General features: G+C 47.0%; 3 pseudogenes; 2 read left to right on the forward strand and 1 right to left on the reverse strand.

Annotated features, from left to right (window-relative positions):
* Positions 1 to 9,390: 9,390 nt before the first annotated feature.
* On the forward strand, positions 9,391 to 11,470 carry LOC120279394 (annotated as a pseudogene).
* Positions 11,307 to 13,255, forward strand: LOC120279395 (annotated as a pseudogene).
* Positions 13,256 to 16,549: 3,294 nt separating this feature from the next.
* Positions 16,550 to 22,071, reverse strand: part of LOC120278938 — an 85,951-nt pseudogene continuing 80,429 nt past the window's right edge.

Raw genomic sequence — 22,071 nt, forward strand, 5'->3', positions numbered from 1 at the left:
ATTGAGCTAGCTTTCCATTAGTACATATCTTCCTTGAATGGCTTTGCAAAAGCTATGCCTTTTAGAAAGGTTTGATCTCGCCTCACTGGAATTGTTGAAAAAAACCTCAATCAGCATTTCGGCTCTCTTTCTTCGATGTTTGTCGGGGATCTTGTCCCAGTTGCCTCTCCTCAGGAGGTTTTTTTTTGGCACTAGCATGGGATCTGGGCTCTTGAGCCCTGCCCTCTTCCTCTATGAGAAGTTAGAAGAGCATATCCTATTTTTCGTTCCCCTAAAACCCGAGAGTCAGCCTAAGAGCGAGTTGGCTGCTTTTACTTCCAAAAAGCGCTCTTCTGGACTTGAAAAGAGAAGCTCACTATATTAGATGGATCGGCCAATGGAGGAAGAAAAAAAGCTCAACTGGATCAGGGGCACTCTGGTCCGGTCCGGGCAAACGAAGGAGTAGCACGCTATAGGTCCTGCGAGCCAAGGATGAGAGAAGGAAGAAACTGAACGAAGTAGGACATAGACAGTTCTTTATCTGAAAATCAAAATATTGACTAAGGCAAGGAGGTAAGTGCTTAGTAGCACGCTTGTTAGCGACCCGACTTGGTCTATCTCAAATCTCCCTTTCTGCGGGCCAAGTCAGTCAGCCCAAGTAGCAAATCTAGCGGGATCAGTCCATTTATTCCTTTTATTTCCGGTATCACAATTATCTTATCCTCTTTCCTGTCTTTTGAGCTTTTTGTTTGAGGGATGGAATCTCATATTACTACAGCAAGAATCAGATGTGAACGAATGAAAAGTCAAGGCAGCTCAGCTGTAGACCTATTGGCTAGTTAAGAGATCAGGCTGAGTCTCATTTCCCATTCATTCCAGTGAGTGCGAACCAAGCTCTAGTTCAAATCAAATAGTACCGGAAGGAGGTCGGTTTCAGTGATCTTTCCCCCATTCCTCCGTCAGTTGAGCCACTACATACCTTCCCTTAAGTCAGTCTGCCCAGCTCAGTCACTTCTTCTTTCCGCAGTTGCTGCTGGAAGGTTGGTTTGAAGGCAGAATAGAATCCACAGCTATTGAATCAACAGTGAGAAGAGAGTAGGGAGTTAGGTTAGGGAGGAATTAGACAAAGCAAATCAATGCCTTTATTGATACTAGAATAAAAGGATCTGGTGAATACGCCCGGTTGGAATCCGGTAAGAAATAGGCCTTTGTAGCGAATCTGGAATAGGTCATCAGGAAACTCCAGTATCCTCCAAAGATCCCGTAAATCCGTCTTATCTCTATCTGTCGGAAAGGGGCTATACAGTACAAGTCCTCTTTTGTTGTCTCTCCCTGTCGCATCTGTCCAACTGTCCTTGCTCGCTTCTGGAGTGCAAGAACTGGAACTATTACATCAGTCGGATCTCGCATTAAGGTGCTTTCTTGTATGAAGGAAGGAATGGTAGCATCTGTAAGGTTAAGCAAAAGAAATAGGCGCAGTAGATCCTTATCCTTCCTTGTTTGTTATGTTAAGCCAACCATTCCTGTATCTCTTTCGTCTCTTTCTGGTGTGCCTAAATTTTTGAAAAAGTAATTTTTTTCTCTCTTCCTTCCCTTACCTTCCCTCAGGTGAAGGTACAGTATAGGCCAGGCAGGGAGTGTATAATCTGGTGTAGAACGGGGGCCCTAAGTTGATGTGCACAAGTGCTTCCTCTGTAGGAAGTCGATTGCCTACAGAAATTTCTTTTGTACATCAACACAAGAAGTGGCGAATTGGGGATGGTACTACCACAGTTAGACTGTGGGAATATGGGTAGGTGGGGCCTCTCAACCAAGACATCGCGGTTGGCGAGTGAAGGACTATCCCCTCGGAGCCAATGGTCAACTCCTGCTTCAATCGCCCCGAGGATGACTGCGCAAGAGACAGGATCTCGAGTGACGATCTTGTTTATGAACCACCGATCTCAAGAGCTTTTACCTTTTGATCCTCCCTGATTTTGATCCTGCTTTTCACTCGCTCCTTGAGTTGGCGATCACTTACGGCATTCATGAAATTCGTATCCTATTGACTGTTGGCTGGATTTACTCACCCAAAGCATTCCTAACTTCAAAAGGAGGATGATATGAAGTTTTTTTCATTTTCCTCAAACGAAGAGGCTCATTAATGAATCCCGTGCACCCTAGCTAACATGAACTCGCCACATGAGAGATCCGACCACCCCTAGCGAGAAGAGGGAGAGTACTCGATTTCCTGGTGGCAACATGGTTTTTGCTTTTTTTGTGGTACTAGCGCGTCTACACTCTGGATTTCGCCTAGATGAATTCCGCTAGCACTTGAGATGCTACGACTACTCGGAGGGATCTCATTTCAGTTTGATGTGAGCTTAACGGTTCCACTAGCCCTGTAAGAAATGGACTCAGAGAGGTAGGATCCGACAGTTTCATCCAGATCTTGCTTATTTAGTAAATACTTCGATCTTTTTGCACATAACTTCCTTATAGTCTGTCTGTTCTCTCTTTTGGTCCGGGTTAGAAATCTCAGCTACTATTCTCTAAGCCCTTTCTATTCTGGTGAAGTAGACGTGTAAGTCCAGTTTTCTTTGTTCAACTATTCTAGCCGCTAAGAAGAATGATAGGCGGGGGCCGTGAGGAAGGAGATCTTCATCCTAGATCCGGACTTTGACCTTGAATTGCTAGCCCGAGTTGATCGACGAATGGAAAGATCCTTGACGGCGCAAGGCTTAGCCCTTGTTGTGTGGGACAATTCCTTGCACTACTATTTCTATCTTTCTTAGCGCACACGGAGCTCTTTGATGGATTTCTCGCTGTTAGCACAGAAGGGTAAGGACTCGACCCCTTTTCATGCACTAACTCTCACTAGGGAAAGCCCTCGACCTATCTCTTGGTGCAGTGGAGTCATCTACATAACAAGTTGTGCATGCCGAGGCAAAGCCAACTACATAACCGACAAAAGAAGGGGGCGGAGACTCCGCTTTTAGGAGTCTTAGGGTTCGAAAAACAGAGATCAAAGACTTTGTCCTCACTTCTTGATTGTTTTTCATATTGAGGGATTAGTCTCGCCATCGGTGGTAGCCGTCTAGACTGGGGAATCAGGGCCGAATGGATGCTTTCCAGCAAAAAGTCAAAATGACGTACACTTCATGCCCCGACAAAGAGATTAGATTCGCCTTGGTTCCGCTCTATCGCTCCAAAGGGAAAGCCAATGATCGGCCTTTCGATCGAAGTGTTCAAAACCTACCTTTAGCGTGATCGGGATCCAAGACAAGAGAGACTGTCTGCACACCGTCACCCCCCATCCGGAAGGGCTTTCTTTTCCGGGCCGGTCAATCGAGTAGTCCCGTCGGCGGTCAATGTAGGAGCTGTCGGACCAAAAGACCGCTTTTCATGGGTCAATCGGACCAGCCACCGCCCTACAGTTATGACAACCACTCGAGATGGTTATGTAGACAAAAAAAGAAAAAGAAGGGCTATCTTGAATCAAGTACGCTTTCGAAGCCTTGTTCCAAGGTTGTATGTCGAACAAAAACAAACGGGGTTTGCAGGACTCGAACCTACACACACTACAAAATCGCCATTTCGAGAAGTCGAGGGAAGCGAAGCTTAGCGAGCTTCTTTTTTACATTCTTTTTTCATCTTCTTAGAAGACCTGAAATCCCGGTCCAGCAATGTAATGTGCGGTTGATTGAAGTAGCTCTTCCCGTTCTTGGTTTTTTTCGGACGAGGTGGCTAAGCTATAAAAAGGGTCTTCTAACAAGATATGCTAATTTAACTTTCGACTCATCCCTTTGATGGAAAAGTCGGACAATTGTATTGCAACTCCATTGCACATTGAAGCTACTGGTCTTTCATCATAACTTGGAAAAAGAAGGAATGATGGTTTGGGTGTTTATAGGTTTTTTTGCGGCTTGGCCGATCGATGTCTCATATTCTTCTTGGTAGGTTTTGTCTTCCTTCCTTGGTGATATAACTCTGCCGATTCGTCGGTGTCCTTTAGTTGATAGGTACTGACCCGGAAAGACGAAAGAAGAAGTGCCCCTTGTGGTGCACCCGATAAGCTATAAACAAGGCTAGCGGTCAAAGGAGATGGATAACCTTCTAGGAGTGCTAACTGGGATTGGAGATTTCATGCTGGATAACCTTCTAGCGGTCAATGTGCAATTTTCTCTTCCTCATGCAACTTCTCATTAATTAAAAGGATCCCATAGAATCCTGTACGGAATTCTATTCAGCTGTTTCTTGCGTTGCTGCAAACACCGGCCCAAACTCATTGGAGTACCATCCTAGGCTTTAACTTTCTTAGTAGCTCTGAGTTTTGCACATTGAATATAGATAGGCTTTCCCCTTACCTGCGTATGTATTCCAAGCATCATTCACTACTTTCATCAAATTAATTAAGGTGGTCGATCCACATCTGAAAAAACTATAAAGGTTTGGGGCCCGAAGAAACATCCGGCTTTTGTCCTAATCACCATTGGCGCTTGAGATGGGCTGTCCCTCTCTCAACGGGTGGTCCTTCCCACTCCATTTCCAATGTTTGTTCCCAATGCCCTTCTTTTCTGAACAAAAAAAGGGCGCCTGCTACGGTACCTATGCTTTGTGCCCATTCCAATAGCTAGCTATTGACGATTGGATGCTGCTCGAAAGCCCTCTTCCCTACTCTGAGCTTTTGAAGCCAAGACTCCTCAACCGCTTTAGTGAAGGCTGGTAGTGATGTTGTGCCATTGTTTGGTGGAGGGCTCGTAGAAAGAGCTTGAGATAGAGGGTTGGCTATAGCGAGAAGGAGGAGTTGAGTTGAGTGGGAAAAGATAGTGAAATAATAGATGGAGTGAGTGGTTGCTATGCTGTGGTCCGAATTCGTATTTTTTTTTAATTATTAGTTTGAGCCGGATCCAAAAAAACGCATTGAATGGCCGGGGCCTGTACGTCACACTTTTTCGTTTCTTCGGCATATATTATATATATGAGATGCCCGCGCATATGAGAGAGCGGTTTGGCGGTAGACTACCAATGGACAGGGATCCAGGCATCTAAGAAAGGGGAGTCAATCAGGGTTCAGAGAGTATGTGGGCAACTCGGTTCAGTAAACTGATCGACGAAAGCCTTTTTTTCGCGCCTTTCTGGTTAAGCTGGACTTCGAATTACTTTTATTTAAGCCAATCGACGAAGGGTCCGGCTTGATGATTCCCTGCTCCAGTTCGAGAAAAAAAAAGAGCGAGAAGATAAGCATGTCAACAAGGTAAGCAAAGAAGCTTTCGACTGTTGAGCAGCTGTAGACTTTGACCGGTAAGATAAGAAGCGTGCAAGACCAAGCGAGAGTGAGGGAAGTTAGTTAGTGTGTCCGTCGTCCCTCTACGAAGGAAGCGGTCAGAGTAGCCAGAGAAGGCAGCGGGTAAGGTGTATGCATTCAAGCTAAGCGGAGAGGATTGAAAGCAGTCAGACCGGTCAGATTCTTCCCTGATGACGACTATACTAAAAAAGGGGCCACCAACTAAACTAGGTCATTCCATCGGGGCTTGACGAGCTTCGGTCGCTCTCTATAGTTTGACGCGAGTCATCTGTGCAGCCTCAATAGGTAGAGCAAGAGGAATCTCCGTCGGAGCTCTTGAGTTAGAGTTCGAACTCACCTTCTTTCTTCTTTCTATTTCATAGCCTCTTCCCTTCTCGTACTCTTATTATAAATCGAAATCTCCAACGCCAGGCCCGTGGCCACGGGTTAGCATTTCAAATACACATCATCTGAAAAAGTGATCAGCGCACATGTATCAAAACAGATGATTCAAAGCTTCGTGCCAAGTTCCGGGGCTGACCGCCCCGCTCTTTCCCTGTAACCATTCAGACAGGAGCACCGTTTGAAAGAGGTAGTCGAACAGCAACTAGTCTCTTGACAGCACAACGTCAGAAACCCTGACTTAATCAAATGCTCAGAGACCCAAGACATAGAACCCACGAGACGGCTATGATTGATGGCGGCAAGTCCAGATTGGTTAAGGAGACTACCGCGGTCGCTACTGGAAGAGGTAGCATGCCATGCCAAAACTGCGACGGTTGGCTCCATACGGGTTAGAACACCTTTCCATCTGGCTGCTTCCTACGACGATCCTACACAGAAAAAAAGAATGTCTTTTTCCACGCCACGTGACGAATGAGAGATCCGCGCTCAATCACTCTTCTCTTTTGGGGAAAGTGAAACGACTTTGAGTAAGGGCACACGTCCTCAACAAAGCCTTCCCTTTCTGATTCAACTACTTTCTCTTTTCTTCGGGACTGGCCTTCCAAACCCGACAAGACGGCTGGTCTTTGCTTTGCCGGTCAACCACGAAAAAGGAGATTGATTGCCTCACTTGACTGATGACGGCTTCAAGGGATTCTTGCTTCATTTTTACTGCTTTGATCGACCGGATGGACTCAGATCGGGATTCACGCCTGACTTCTCCTGCCTAGAGCTCCGGCTACTCCTACTCTGGCTAATAGAATGAATTTCTCGGCTACTGGGCTGGGACTGATCGTTGATCAAGGAAAGCAGTTTCTTTATGGCTGAGAGTAAAAATTTTGAGTTCTGAAGATAGGGCGTGGTGAATGAGATTCGCCTGACATTGTTGGCATTTTTTGTTCTCACATTATGGCAGCAATAGGTCTCGACGACCAAGAAGAACAACCTGTGAGGGGGGGATAACCTGTCCTAGGCCAGAGTCTGCTTCTCAGGAAGGAAGCATTTCATCAGTAGTTCAAGGTCAATGTATATAATGGAAAGCGCAGATCTGTACACCTGATCCTGATTGGTCTTAAAAGTTATAGCATACTGGAGTGAGAGGAAAGTCATCTCGCTTCCATGCCCCTCATGTATTGATCACTCTCATTCCTTCCTACGCTACAAACTCAATAAGACAGGCTTCCTTATGCCCCAGCCCCAGGAAGCTCTCGTTCGGTTCGATCAATTTCTTCTATACAATGAGTATTCTAAGACGGGAGTCGCATCTAAGTTTGTAATGACTGGTAAATCCCTGCTGTACTTATAGATTAGATAGAATTCGAATAGGATAAGCCTACATTATGGGTTCCCTAGAGGTTTACCCTGGGCTCGTGTCCCATTGCCCTACTAATGTTCATTATGTGAATAGGGTCCGGGGGGACGGCCCCTTATCCTAGCTAATATATAGGGGCGAGCTAGGGAGAAAAAATAGCTCGGACCAGTGGCATCTATTTGCTCCGAACATTGCCCCCCGGGTCTTCCACACATGGATAGGTAACCCAGGGAATATGATTGACCCATGGATACTACAAACGTCGTGGGATTCCCTTCCCAGAACCAGCTAAAAAAGGTGAGCGTAGTATAAGCTAGGGTTGCTTTGGCGCACCACTCACTTCACGCACCTCGAAAGAAAAAAAAAAAAAAATATCAGGCGGCTATGCTATAAGGGGTTTGCTGGCTCATTATCCGCCACGCGCTGGAACCGCCGGTGCCAACGTTATATCTTAAATACGGAGTCAGGCAAGGTGTTGCAAAAGCAAAGATTGGCGAGGATAAGAAAAGAATGGAAGCCAGAGTAGGAAGGTTACAAAAAAGATTCCACTAAAAAATTTCCCATACTACCGAGGCAATTTGCGATTGAGATTCGTCTGCCACTACCTCCTTACCTATTTGACTTGGAACTGGGTCAAAGCACACTTTGTTTTTTTTCTTTCTTCCTTCAAATGACGAGCTGCTTCCCGCAGTGACTCACGCGGGCTCTGGAAGAGTTGTTAAGGGGGCGCAGCGATGTCTATTCCTTATCAATTGATACAGCCAGATCTCTAGCTCGAAAGTCCTCGTCTCCCATTTTTCCCTTTCCGTTAGGCAAATAAAGAATCGCCGTGAAGGAGATATGTCTTGCCTGTCCCCGAGAGTAAACTTGACCAAGAAGACAAGGCTAATTGAATAGTGTGTACTCCACATCGGATGGGAGACCGTCTTTCAGGTGGGATCCAACCATCGATCTTCCTTCGCAGTTCGAGAAAGTGAGGTAGTCTTGACTGAGAAAAGCTTTGTAAGAAAATGTCAGTCTTGCCCTTCGATCGCGATGCTAATCTTACCATCTGACGCAGTCCAACTTCTCCCTGCTAACCTACAACTAAAGCACCATGACTCTTTGATTCCGAAATGCGGCCGAGGGCATTCCATCGGAAAGGACCCATCACACACCCTAACTCCACGAAGGGATGGAATAGACAGGCACCGTTGACCCTACGATTAGCCCTTGCTAGTAGGAGAAGACATACCTATTGCACTTGCGAAAATGCAAGACAAGAGAATGAAAAGAATTCCTCAAGTTAAGTTCTCATCTAAAAAGTGACATCTCTTTCTTGTTTGAAGAAAACACAAAGAAAAAGAAAGAAAAAAGGTAAAAAAAGACGCAGCTGGATCGACTATTTTACTCATTTTCTAAGAACTCTATAGCGAGAAAGAAGAACACGGGGCATCGCAAGATGAAAATCAAGAGTGACCGGCCATTCTAACAAAAGTCGTAGTATAAGTGCTCAAACGAGCGCTACACTTTCCGCTCTTTTTCTAGCAATGGCGCCTTTTTTTTTTTCTTTTTTCTGAAAAAGGTCGCCAGAGCCGTCAAAACAAGAAAACGAAAAAGTGGTTTTGGCAATAATGCCAGGAGAAGGGTGAGCCAATGCTTCTCTTCGTACGTAACAGATGCTTGCTCTATAGAGAGGCAGATTCACAAGCAAAGTTACATGAAAAGCGGATTCTTCTTATTGATAGATACCCGAGGCCCAGTCAAAAATTTGCTTCGGAGATGGGAGGAGTGACAGACCATAGAACCGAAAGCGGTCAGGAGATATGCCGTTAACGGGAATCCCCCCCAGATTAGCACGATTGGCATTCCGACTGATATTTGCACATCATATATAGTTGGTTGCTTGTGTCAAATCAAATGGTTGCTCCTACACGTGACCCGTGAGCTTGGCCGGTAAGTGCGCCCGAGGCGACTGGGGAGCGAAGATGCTTTCCTCGACCGGAACAGATACCTGTTACCTATGGGCAGAAGGTTGTTTCCTATCTTTGCTATTAGGTAAGGGTAGCCAGTAGTAAGAAGCTATCTCTTTCAAAAAGTGATTTATTTGACAAGACCAGCCCGTAGTCTTCTTCGGGTAGTTTCCGATAACGCATTGACGGGTTCATTCAATGCGGAAGGATGTGACTGATTAAGGGCCTTAATTAAGAAGTGATTGATGGAGTAGATGCTTATCTTCATTCATACGCGCTCGCTGTCCTTCCTACCCCACCCACCTAGCTGAATAGGCGTAATAAAGCTACCTGAAAAAAGACAAGGTGCACCTTGGATTGAAATCGACGAATTGCGTTTTTGCTTTTAGAAAGATTATCCGGATAAAGTATAATATTGAGAATCTAAATAAAAGGCGCATACGTGGGCGGGAAGGGGGTCCCACTACTTCTTCATTCAGGGGGGGACTAGCCTCATGACTTCCCACTGGGCGAGAGGTGCACGTAACCCACTCATCAATCACGGTGTTCAGCTTACTTGCACAGATAGACCCCTATTGTTTGTATAGTAATTAGGCGCCGCATCTTTTGACTCTTGTCAACTAATCTTTTCAATGTTCGATTCTACTCTATGTTAGAACATTTCTGTGAATGCTATTCCGATCTAAGTGGTCCTATTCCGTGTCCCGTGCTAGGAAGCATTACTCTTCTTTTCATTCCAAATTCAAGAATACGACCGATACGATTGATTGGTCTGTGCGCTTCTCTTATTACTTTTTTTGTATCCCCCTGTTCCTCGGATACAATTCGATCCTTCTACGGCCAAATCTCAATTTGTGGAAAGCCTTCGATGGCTTCCTTATGAAAAACATCCATTTGTATATGGGTATAGACGGTCTTTCATTATTCTTCGTGATATTGACCACATTTCTGATCCCTATTTGCATTTCAGTGGGTTGGTCTGGTATGAGAAGTTATGGGAAAGAGTATATTACAGCATCTCTAATTCGTGAATTTCTAATGATCGCCGTGTCCTGCATGCTGGATCCTCTACTATTCTATGTTCTTCCCGAAAGCGTGCCAATCCCTATGTTGTGCGGAGCTGAGCATCTTCTATTCGCTGGGATAAAGCTTTTCCTCTGCAGGGGCCTTGTGCAGTAAACCCCCCACGGGCGGTCCTCCGTCGTCGTAAATAAAGAGTCAAGTCGTCTCCGCGAAGCTTTCGGGAAGAGGGGTAGTCTTGTGCGTAAGCATAGCATTTCTGGTCGAACCACCGAACCACACATCTCTTTTTGGTGGGAGGGTACTCCGAGTAGTGGGTACCTCGTAGGACCTCGACCCGCCTACTCGGGTCTTGTATGGATATGCAGGAAGGGGTGCTCCTAGGTGTGTGTAGGGGGTGTGTTTGTTCGCGAGAATGGATTCCTCGTCAAGTTAAGTTAGGGGGTGTGGACACACTTGCGCGAATTCGGATAACGGCTACAAGGGAGAAAAAGAAAGGAAACTGTACCCGACCAGGGATGGACGTAAACTCGTAAACTACCGAGGGTAGGGATAATCGTCCAGGTCTTATTGTTAAACAAAAAAGCCGCCCCGCCACAGCAGGCAGGTTGGTTCCTCTGTCGTCGCCGGGGAGTTCTTGGAGAGGAGACCGTAGGATAAGTTGCTAAAACAAAGGGAGGGGAGGATCGACCCGTTCAGTAGAATTCCGAAGAAATACTGTTGGCAGCAGGTGTAGACATTTGTTTGGCCCCCTTCAACAAAATAGAAATGCGGGCAGGGTAGAGCTCGGCAGAGGGTTCGAGAATAGGGTAGGGTCCTGTCCGAAAGATTTAGATAAAAAAAGGGGCGGGTCCCTTTATGCATGCATCTCCGTACAAGTGCTGCGTACAAGTTCCGGCCGGAAAGATCAAACCAACCAATTGGAATTGGAACCGCTCACATCACAGTAGTCGTAGTTGCGTAAAGGCCGTCAGTCGGGGGGCGACCATAACATTAGGCAATGACTTTCACAGATCTCTCTCTCTCTCTATCTATAGAGAGAGAGAGATCTGCTGCGTGAGCAACCCGACTGTGCGTTACATGTGCTCTACAGGCCGCACTCCATCTTTCTTCCCAACGAACCCATTTTTCTTGATTTGGAAGACGGGCGGGTTCGAAAGGCAGGGTTTTTTACGGTCGGGCCCCTACCACTAGTCCGGCTAGCTAGTGACCGGTTCTTTCGGGCGCGAAGCAGGCCGGGCCCTACGCGCGGGCATCTCCCGCTACGCAAGCTGCATTGTTCGCCACCACCCGAGAAGCAAAAGATTCGAGAGTCAAGGCGGAAAATACAAGCATAGCATAGTGGTCTAATGACAAGGGCCGACGACGGAAGCTCGGGACGGAGCCGTATGATGCGGAAGTCTCACGTACGGTTCCCTGAGAAGGGAGTGGCTACCCACTGGAGCTTCGACCAACCACCACCGGTCAATTCAGCTTTGGGGCCACCCCTTACTCTACCATTATTATAGGGGTATGGGGTTCGAGACAAAAGAAAGATCAAGGCAGCATATCAGTTTTTTTCCTATATACTTCACTTGGATCAGTTTTTGATGCTATTAGCTATTCCGTTGATTCTTCTCCAAACAGGAACCACCGATTTACAAATCTTATTAACCACAGAATTTAGTGAGCGGCGCCAAATCTTTCTATGGATTGCTTCTTTCGCCTCTTTCGCCGTCAAAGTGCCTATGGTACCAGTTCATATTTGGTTACCCGAAGCCCATGTAGAGGCACCCACGGCTGGATCCGTCATCTTGGCAGGAATTCCTTCAAAATTGGGAACCCACGGGTTTTTAAGATTTTTCAATACCCATGTTTCCCGAAGCGACACTTTGTTCCACTCCTTTCATTTATACTCCAAGCGCGATTGCAATAATATATACTTCCTCGACCACTTCAAGACAGATCGATCTTAAGAAGATCATTGCCTACTCTCCAGTAGCCCATATGAATCTGGTAACTATTGGTATGTCTAGTCGGGCGGCGGCCGTTAGGTCACCTATTATTTTTGAGTTATGGACACACAAGCAAGGCCAAAACATGTGTGCCGGGCGTGCGACCCATCAACCTACTAGCAATGGGGGGAAAAATAGCATGTCGCAAGAAAAAGCGTCGATTCGAGGCGTCAGCAAAAACACTGCCGTCTGTTCAAAAAGCCCTTAGCGCCCCGGGACGGGAGTGGGGGACGGCCCCTACGCGCAGACAGCAGCAGCACCGGCTCTACGAAGTCCGAATCAAATCTTTCTGTTCTGTTGGCTTTCCCGTGAATAAGAATTGTTGGGCGCGGCGAAGCGAGCGCTTCTAGCTCTTTCGCTTGCTTCTTTCTTATTGTGGCGTAAAATGAACGAAAAAGCGAGATGAACGTTATTTTTCAAATCGATTGATAGATGGCCTGATCTGTTCTGATAGATCGAAAAAGTAGGAATGGATAGAGAAGAGGGAATCAACCAACCAATATAATATAAAAGGAAATCCCCTCTTTCTATCTATTGATGAGACAAGATATCTATCTATTCTGGATCCATCAGAAAGAAATCGATATGTATCTGATGGAGTCTACATCGTATGTAGAGCGCCCAAGCGCTTTTTTTGGGCCAGCTCAGTTCTCTTATCCATCGGTCCAATGCACTGGGCTCATCTCATGGAGGGAAAAAGAAAATGTAGTTGTGTTGTTGTTGTTGTTCGCCGACTCGACGCATTCCCCCGGCATCGTCCCACACAGAAAGAAAGAGCGCGGAGCCCCGGCCCGACCTGTAGGTCCGCTAACGTAAAGCGAGGAGTTGAGCCTGAACTGGCGAACCGAAGTCACTTTCGTAACCATACTTCCTACAGCTAACACGTGTCCAGTCCAGCGGAAACGCGCAGCGCAAACGAACGTGAGCTGCCGAATCCCCCGCTGGCCATCGGGGACCGAGTGGTAAGGCCATGATCCGCAGGGGAACGGATCACTCATTCTTCTATTGGGGACAGGTGCACGAACGACAACTCCAAACGTCACACATCCGCCGCCTACCTACCGTTTAGGTGGCACCAGCGAGATCCAGCTAAGGTAAGGAACTTCGTGTCGCGGCTGCTCCACTCCGCTGCGGTCTCTTGAATTGAACTTCTAAGCCTTCCCGCGCGCGAAGCGAATGGACGCTGTGCCGTGGGTCAGTTTCGGGGCGGAGAGAGACCAGAAGAATGATTCATTTGGATCGAATCGACGAGCCATTTCGTGAATCAATGGAATGTCTGTCTATCCATAGTTATTCTATCTTTTATATGACGGGCTATATATCATTTATGGCATGATATGATCGCGCCTAGTAGCCACATATCAGCTGCGCTCAATATGCGGGATTTCTGTTGGATCAGATCTTTCGCTTTGACGAAAGCTTTTGGACCTAGCGAAAAGGACTCTAATTCGCGCAAGCAAAGTAGAAGCTTTGCCAGAAGCAAGACGAGGAAGCGGAGCTGTCGTAGAAGCGGTTTCTTCCCCCGACCTACTAGAATACAAGAGTCGCGACCATGAAAAAAAGGCCTTTTTTCCGGACCTATTAGTTTAAGGGCTGCTCACCCCCCTACTCTTCCAAAGGGCGAGAAAGGCGAACAGGGTTGGTTTGGCAACAAGCAGACGGCTCTCTATCATAATTGCAAGGGGGCTGTTCGCCTTAAGTACCAAAGGCTGCTTTCGGTTTCATAAGGGGGGCTGGCTGTTCACTACAAGCTATCAGCGCTGTCTTAGATTGAGATAAGTCGACGTTCAATCTCTAAGGCGGGTTTCACCTGATAACGGAAGAGTGTTCGTGTCTAAAGGTTCAAAAAAGAAAAGCCCCTAGCTTCTAGAGTTCGCTGCTTTTCCCAGGCCGGAGAAGGGCAACTACTGATTGATCGCCTTTGTTTGATATGTGTTCAATTCAGTACAATACAAACTACAACTACACCAAAGAAAGCGGAAGGGCCACTCACTATAGAAGCTAGAAGTAGCCTAGCCTATAGTAGAGAGTAGTCGGCCTAACCGTCATGGTCACGACATCTTGTTGATATTGATTGAGTTGGAGGAGGCAGAGACTACCACGGAATCCATCCATAAACCTACGCGTCACGACAGTTTCCAAAGGAAAGGTGACCCCTCATCTCCTCTCCAGTGGGGGCCAAGAAGTCGGAGCACGTAGGAATGCCGACCACGTAATAAGCCGCTGGCGGAGAAAGCTCGAAGAGCTTCCTTCATTTCGCTTCGCGGGAGTCGCACAGCACATAGCTGGAAGTCAGAGGGCCCGTACTACCTGCCTAACCCTTCGCTCCGAGGGGCCGTAGAACGGAAAGCGCCTTCTAAACTACTCGGCAGAAGGGAAGGGGCCTATGTATTTGCATGACCCCCGCAGATTTGACCCTACCTACACCCGGAGCCAATCCCCTAGCGGTCCTGCCACCACGCCGCAGAACCGGAGCTCGTGTGGAACCTTGGATTTCTGGCAGCGGTGGAAGATAACAAAATATTACGGCCGCGTAACATAGGAGCCTACGCTACGGGGAACTCGGCCAAAATATGGACACCCGAAGGGCCCGGCACACACAATCCTATCTTATCCGAGCCCGTCATTGCACTTCAGACAGCCGCCCGTAGCATCATAAGGAGCACCCCTTTCGAGGTACCATTTTTGGTACGGTCTTTATTTGTGTTGTTGGTTGGTCTTTCTCAACGTGGTGTATAGCACGAAAAACAATTCTTTACAAGATAGGGCCGTTCACATGAAAGAAAAGAAGAAATCCTTTCTTCACGGTCGGGCGCATTTCTCAAAAATCCCCCAGGAATCACACACAAGTGGAACGCTAAGCAAGGGTGGGGGGGCTGCGAGCGGGGCGTCGAACAGAAAGAAGGAAGCAGGGGAGACGTGTTGCCTACGCTTGCTCTCCGGCGCGCTACGGCAACCCTAGTTTAAATTTGCAATTTTAAATAAGGCTAGCTAGCTAGCGTTTTTAAGCTGGCTGCATTTTGTAGCGCGCGTACTCTTCTGTGGAGTCGCACGGAACGAGCCTTGTCTTCCCTCCAACGACTAGCTCCCCTTTCTTGTTCCGGTCCGACAACGACTCTTCTCTTGTCGTGGAAGGACTTCTGCCTGTGGTGTGGTCCAACCCATGGGCGGAGTCGCCCTCATCCCCCCATTGCTCAGTGCTCCCTGCAGCTTCGCTGGGCTTGACCCGCGTGGACGCGGGCTTCTATAAGAGAATGAGAAGCTCTCCCTTTACAATAAAAACACGAACCGCGCGGGCCCACCCCAGTTCGTTTTCTGCCACCACTGGGTGGCCGCTGGGGAAACACAGCCCGGCCCCCTCTCGGGAAACGGGGGTAGGGGTCCAACAAGCACTTGCTGCACAGGGGGCCCACAAGCACCCGGCCCGCCCCTTCTTATTCTGTAAAGCCGACCTCTTTTTTTCGCCAGTGCTGACGCAGTGCGCGCGTAGATAAGGAAAGCAAAATCCCAGTGGGGGGGAAGGGGGCCGGTTCCTTTTTACGGCCTAAACTCCTCTATTTGTCAGCCGTGGGGTTTATGTCTGAGGCGGGGGGAGGGTCAAGCTTGGGCCTACCTATCCCGATAGGACCCCATAAAGGGAGCAGTTGAGAGGTTCCATATTGCCGAGCCGAAGGGCAGAACTTCTGTACGTGATCGTAGTATGTCACGTCGTCTCGTCCTCGTAGCATCGAAGAGTACCTATGCACTATGTTCCGGTTCACTGATAAGGAAGATAGAGTTGGGGTGGGGGTCTACGATGTGATACTATTGTATGACCCGGGGAGAAAGATGCGCAACTCAAAAACGGAAGCAGGAACCGTGTTGTCAAAAATTTCGGGGGTTACAGATCTCTGATACTACCATCGATCCGACAGAGCGGAACGACCAGAAAAAGAAGTGGAGTTAGAAAACTCTCATTTGTTGAAACGGAGCATAGTGCGGCATCGAGCGAGAAAGGTCTCTTCTTTCTATTTATTCACCGATCCGAAATGAAACTTAGCACTTGTTTTTCTTAGGGCTAGGCGTTCGCAGAATCAGTCTATCCAAACCGAAGACGCACTCACTTCTCGAGATCAGTGACGGCCTGGCCTCTCCAGCGGAGCTGGGCGCCGGGAGCCCCTGGATGCGCTAGCGATCGGCACATTAGGGGAGTGCTTGCCCGGGTTTCTCGGCCTGGTATCCTGCACCTCGCGTTCATGATATCTACATTCAACTGTGCCCCGGAGACACGGTCGAAGCACGCCCGCCCAGTGTGCGTCTTTCACGACATGCTCTGGTCCCGGGTGTCTTCCTGTGGTCTTCTAGCGTTAGAAGAAGTCGTGTCCGTCCCGGACATCTGCAACGTCCTCCACGCCTTTTATTTTTAAGAAATATGGGACAAAGATCAGGAAAAAGACGGACCAGGGCCCATTCGGTGACTTTCGCGGTCGCCCTCACTGAACCAACTTTGATCTGAACTACGATTCAGATCAAGTCTTACCGAAAATCGGATTTCCTTTTCGTGCCATATGGCGCTTAGACTTTACTTTATCCCCTTTTTTTCCCCGTTTCCTTTTCCTTTTATTTGTTCTCGAAGGTCTTCGTCTCCGTGTAAAAAGCAAAACTCTCCAAATTTATGACCAACCTTTCCTTCAGTGATCTTACAACGAACAGGAGTTTTTCCATTGTAAATGAGTACGGAGCAATCAACGAATTCCGGCGAAATAGAAGATCTACGTGACCAAATTTTCCTGCTAAAAAGACTTTCTCTGTTCTTCTTCATTCTAAACAGGAAAGCATCAACAAAACTTCCCTTCCATATAGATCGTCGTGGCATGAACTAAATTCTGCCTTTCCCCACCCCCACTACTGCCCCGAAATCCTGCTTTGGTGGGCTTCCCCAAGGTGACACCGAAGGTCTACCTCCTTTCGTGCGCCCCTCACCTCCTCCATGAGGATGATCCACTGGATTCATTGCAACACCACGAACAATGGGGCGTCTGCCTAACCACCGGCTTTGTCCTGCTTTTTCTAAGCTTACGTGCACCATGGTTGGGATTGGAAACTATACCAATAGTAGCTCGGCATCGGGAATCTATGAGTTTTTCAAGACCCGAAGGTAGCCGCACAAGACATTGTGGGGCTGGCTCATAATTATTTTTTGCATAAGTTTCCTGCGGCTCGAGCCAGCTTTTGCGCCTTGACCTGGATGACATTCAATATCATGTACCCATGTTCCCATACGTATATTAGCTAATGGTATGCAATTTCCTACTTGAGAATTTAGATCAAGTATCTCGTATCTATAAGCAGGGGGGCGTGGCCAAGTAGCAGCCAGCTGACTGCTCCCTTCAACCCGACCTTTATTTCGCTGTGCGAAGAAGGTCTTGGAACCGAAGGTATGTATGGGCATTCTGGGCGGGTCGCAAGAAGCCGCTTTTTAGAAGGTTTGGACCAATCGCAATTCATCACCATTTTTACCCGCTTCCAATTGATGACTGGCTAATATATAAGTGTTGACCTAAGCCCCTGTGCAGTGGCTCGACTCCCGAACCGTACGTGAGCTACCTCGTACGGCTCTTCCTAAGAAGGTCGAAGCCCCCTCTATCAAACTTTTTTTGAAAAAGCCTTCGCCCTCCTATTCAACGGGGCTATTAGAGAAGCAGCTTCGTTCCTGGACTTCTTTGCTTTTCTTTTTTAGGGCTTCGTTTCTGATACCGGCATAGTTATGAGCTAACTTTCTCTGACTTCTTTGTAGTCTCGGTGAATACTTTAAAACTCCATTCCTTAGCCTCCACAGCTGACGTGACTCCGTACCGACCCCTTTCCCTTTGTAGACGGATAAGTGACTCTGATAACCTTAGCTTTTTCTCCTTTGTAGAAACAGCTATGCCAGTTCCTTAGTTTCACTTACCTAAAACCTAATCTGTTATTCCATAACCTTAGCCGAGCCGAGGCTAAGTGACTTTCGTAACCTTAACGTACTTTTTGTTTTTCGTACTTTTTTTCCCATCAGGTCTAACCTTTTGCCGGGCTTTCGTCCCTTCGCCTATAGGCGGCCGGCTTTGGCTTCGCTATCGCTCATTACTTGGTATAGAGATCTCCCCGTGTAGTGTAGTGGTCGGCCTTCCCACCGGAATGCCTCCTTCCTTATAAGCCCTTGACTACAATAACAGGGGGCTGTTCACCTTTGCTTTTGAAACTTAGCGACTTATATATATTTCTTTTTTTTATATTTAATAAAAGAAAAAAACGAAAGACTATTGTAAATGTAAAGGCGAACAGGGGCTCCCAGGCCGGGACGTCTGGCAGAAATGCTTGGCCTCCTGAGCTTCCAGCGAGACCCGAAGGGTGAGCTTCTGGCGGTTAGCTTAACGTCAGTAGGCATTCTGGGCTGGAAGGAGGCAGAGCAAATGAAGGGAGGCATGGAGGGCCGACTACAAGAAGCAAAGCTTTGTAAACTCGACAAAGTCGCTTATAGAATGCCGACTACTTCATGAAGTTTCATAAAGGGGGAAGCGAAGCTTAGCGAGGCCGACCATGTAATAAGCCGCTGGCGGAGAAAGCTCGAAGAGCTTCCCTTCATTCGTTGCTAAGCCAAGGTCCCGAGGTCTCCGAGTCAGCCCGGGCTTTTTCGAAGAATCCTGCACCCATGGGTCATACGGCCTGGCAGGCCTTCCCCTTTCCGCCGGAGCTTCATGGGTGTTGCCCCGTTCCCCAATCAGATTTTTGGATGGGAGCTATACTCCGCGAGGAGCCACACGGGCGTATGGCCTTTTTGCCTTGCCATTTGACCTCTATTCCCGCGTGAGATGGAATGCTCGAGTGATAACCTCTCAATTGTCACCGCCTAGCCTCTTTTGCTACCACGGTAGCACCTAGTGTGGTCAGCACCAATCGTGTTCGGGCAGCGAAGCTTACACTCATTGATAAGTGCTTGTGCGATATGGATGCGAAGCGTTCATTCCTTATGTTGAGCATTACTTTTCTCGTGTTTTTACACTAATATATGTGTTTTTATGTACTTTTTATGCGGTAGGGTTGTGAGGCCAAGTATGAAGAAAAAGAAGCCAATGTGGATTACAATGCACCGATTTTTGGAGGAAATCTTGCTAAGGTTCAAACACAAAGACATAGGGTCGATGTGAGATGCTAGAGTGTGTGCCAACCTCCTTATATTCGAGTTGGCACATCCATTTTGGAGGGGCACAAAAGGCAATCACCCTCGAGCATTCCGACTTATACACAAATAACAAGAGCTTCACTAGCGTGCCTATCATTGAAGATGCAAGTGATCCACGACGTGAGCGTGTGCCCATTTGTGCTACTCCGATGAAAGTATGGATTCGGGAAGCTATTGAGGCCAAATCTATGTAGCGGGGTAATGTAGCACGATGAAGAAAGTCTTGTAGCGAGCACTATTCACGGACCGTCCGAGAAAAGCGAGTTCAAAAGGATCTACACGGGCGTATGGAAATTATCCACGCCCGTGTAGAAATTTCCCATGGGTGCATGAAGCATCCACGCACGTGTAGTCGCCCGATTCCGACCCTATTTAAAAAGTCTGAATCAGCCCCGATTTTTAGTATTCTTTTCTCCATCTTTTTCCCCAACTTGAGAAAGGGCTTGACTAGGGGTTTTCGAGGGTATTGGCCAAGGTTGGTAGGGGAGCTTCCGTCGAGGCGTATCCTATACCGGACGAGGAATCCTTGGGACGACCAGTAGAGGACTTTCCACAAGACCATCGACAAGACTATCGAGGGGGTTTCTTTTATGGATTCATTGCTTTTTGCGTTCTATTTCTTTGATTGTACTTAGCTCCATGGAGACCCTAAACCCCGAGTGGGTACTTGGGTATTGTGAACCCTAGGATGTATTCGTTTCTTTGAATCTATTTATTATGCTTTCAATAAATTGATGTTTATTGTGAGTTCCAACCTTGAATGCTTGATTGTATAACATTTACCCTAGAGTGACACTAGGGTTGAGAGTTCTTGTTGGTAACCTTGTGAGTGAGTGACACACCACGGCGTTAGACAAAAGCTAGGTTGGAGAGGGTTGAGAGGGTGAGTCGGGAGAGGTACAAGGCGTCCCCATTTTTCCCTCGGCATGATAGATTCTACCTCCATTCCTCGAGTTCTTTGCGGCCATAATAGAGTGAATGGTCTAAGGGATGAACTTCCGTTGGGGGCTTAGTTGCGCGCGTCTACCTGGAGTGAAGCGTTGAGGTGATCGTACTATCTAGGGCTCAATTATGGTTAAGGACCTTCCACCGGACCAAATTGTTAGGTCTATAATTAGGAAGAGATTTATCACTTGGAATCCCTAGAGCTCATTGCAACTCTATGCTAGTGCGAGGTATTGAGATTGTTTGATTTCTCCTCTGGGACATGTATAGAGTTAGGCATAGTTGACCATAGATTTGGGACAATGTAATTAAGGATTTTCACGACTCACCATTGCATTGATTAGGAAGCATAATAGAGGGTTGGTAATTGCTTGAGTAGACATATTTTTTTATATGTTTTTACATGCATTGAGCATCATTTTTACTTGTGGTTTATGTCTCATATTGTGTATTTGGTGTTCTTTTTATGCATATAGGTTGTGATCTGCCTTGAAGAGTAAAAAGGAAGCAAAGATAGGCTATAAAGACACAATGTTGGGAGTTCTTGTTCAATTCAAGGACCAAGACACGAGAGCAGCTTTCATAAGCGTGGAGATGTGTGCCAACTTCCAAGAAGATTCAAGTCAATTCTCTATTTGGAAGGGCACAAAAGGCAGCCACATCTTCATATTCCTTCTCTTTGTGAAGATTGCAAGATCTCTCAAAGATACGTCAATAAAGAAAAAGTTTTATAGCCTACCACATGGGACGTATGCCCGGACATGTGGCCTTAAAGAAGAGTGTTTGGATCGTGTTTTGTATGTTGCTCCATGGAGAGCTAAAACTCTAGAGGGTATTTGGGCTTGTGAACCCTAGGATTCTCATCTTTTGTGGATTTGCTTAGTGTTTCTATTTAATCCGAGTTTGATTAAGTTTTTAATCTTGTATTCTCATTGCTTGCTTGTTTAATTAATCCTTGTGGTTGATTGGATTTGCATGATTTGTTACTTTGATGTGAGAGAGGTCTCCATTAGAGTTAGAACTTCAAGGTTAAAGAGGGTTGAGAGGGTGAGTCATGAGATAGTGGAGTGCCCCCTCTCCCTTCCGATTGAGTGTATTATATCTCCGTTCCTTAAGCTCTATGCAACCATATTTGGTGTGAGGTGTGAGATTGAGAGATTTCTCCGCCCGGGACCTTGTAGGGGGTTAGGATCCTTCGCGGGAATTAGGGTTGGATCAATATTTAGGAATCGGATACAACTCTTGGAATCCCTAGAGTGCTTTTGCGGTCATATGTGGTGTGAGGTGTTGAGATTGAGCGATTTCTCTACCGGGACCTCGTAGGGGACTAGTATTGGTGATCGAGAGGCCGGATACGATTATATTTGGATTTCCACGACTTAACTTACTCATCATAGAAACACTTTGCTTATTCGGTACCTAATACCGAATCCTAGGGGAGCATTGCCCGAATACCCCCACTTTTACTCGATTGAGATCTCCATCCATTTTTACCCTTGCATATTTGTCTCCCGAGTATTCATTTCTTCGCACATTAGATCACCACACCTTTCCATTTATCATTAGGTTATAAAAGCGAGAGAAGAATTTAGTACTAGTAGCCCCTGTTCCACGTGGATTCGACTCACCCACTCACGGGGTAATTATTACTCGACACCCGTGCACTTGCGGTTTACACGCATATTCGGACGCGTGTCAAGGGTTCTTGCTCTTGAAAAATTATCCTAGGCGGAGCATTATCCGTGTACCCCATCTTGATCGATTGCCTTACCCCCTTCTTTACTTTTTGCTCTCTTACTTGTTGCTTTTCTTGTTAAGAATTGAATCATTATCACACTCATCATCATTGATCTTTTACATAGCTAAGAATCGAATTAAGTATTTTTTTATTCCCCGCTCCCCGTGGATTCGATACCCGCTCACCCGGGATTATTACTTCGACAAACCTCGCACTTGCG

Source organism: Dioscorea cayenensis, chromosome 16, assembly GCF_009730915.1.
Source record: "Dioscorea cayenensis subsp. rotundata cultivar TDr96_F1 chromosome 16, TDr96_F1_v2_PseudoChromosome.rev07_lg8_w22 25.fasta, whole genome shotgun sequence".
NCBI classification, from domain to species: domain Eukaryota; kingdom Viridiplantae; phylum Streptophyta; class Magnoliopsida; order Dioscoreales; family Dioscoreaceae; genus Dioscorea; species Dioscorea cayenensis.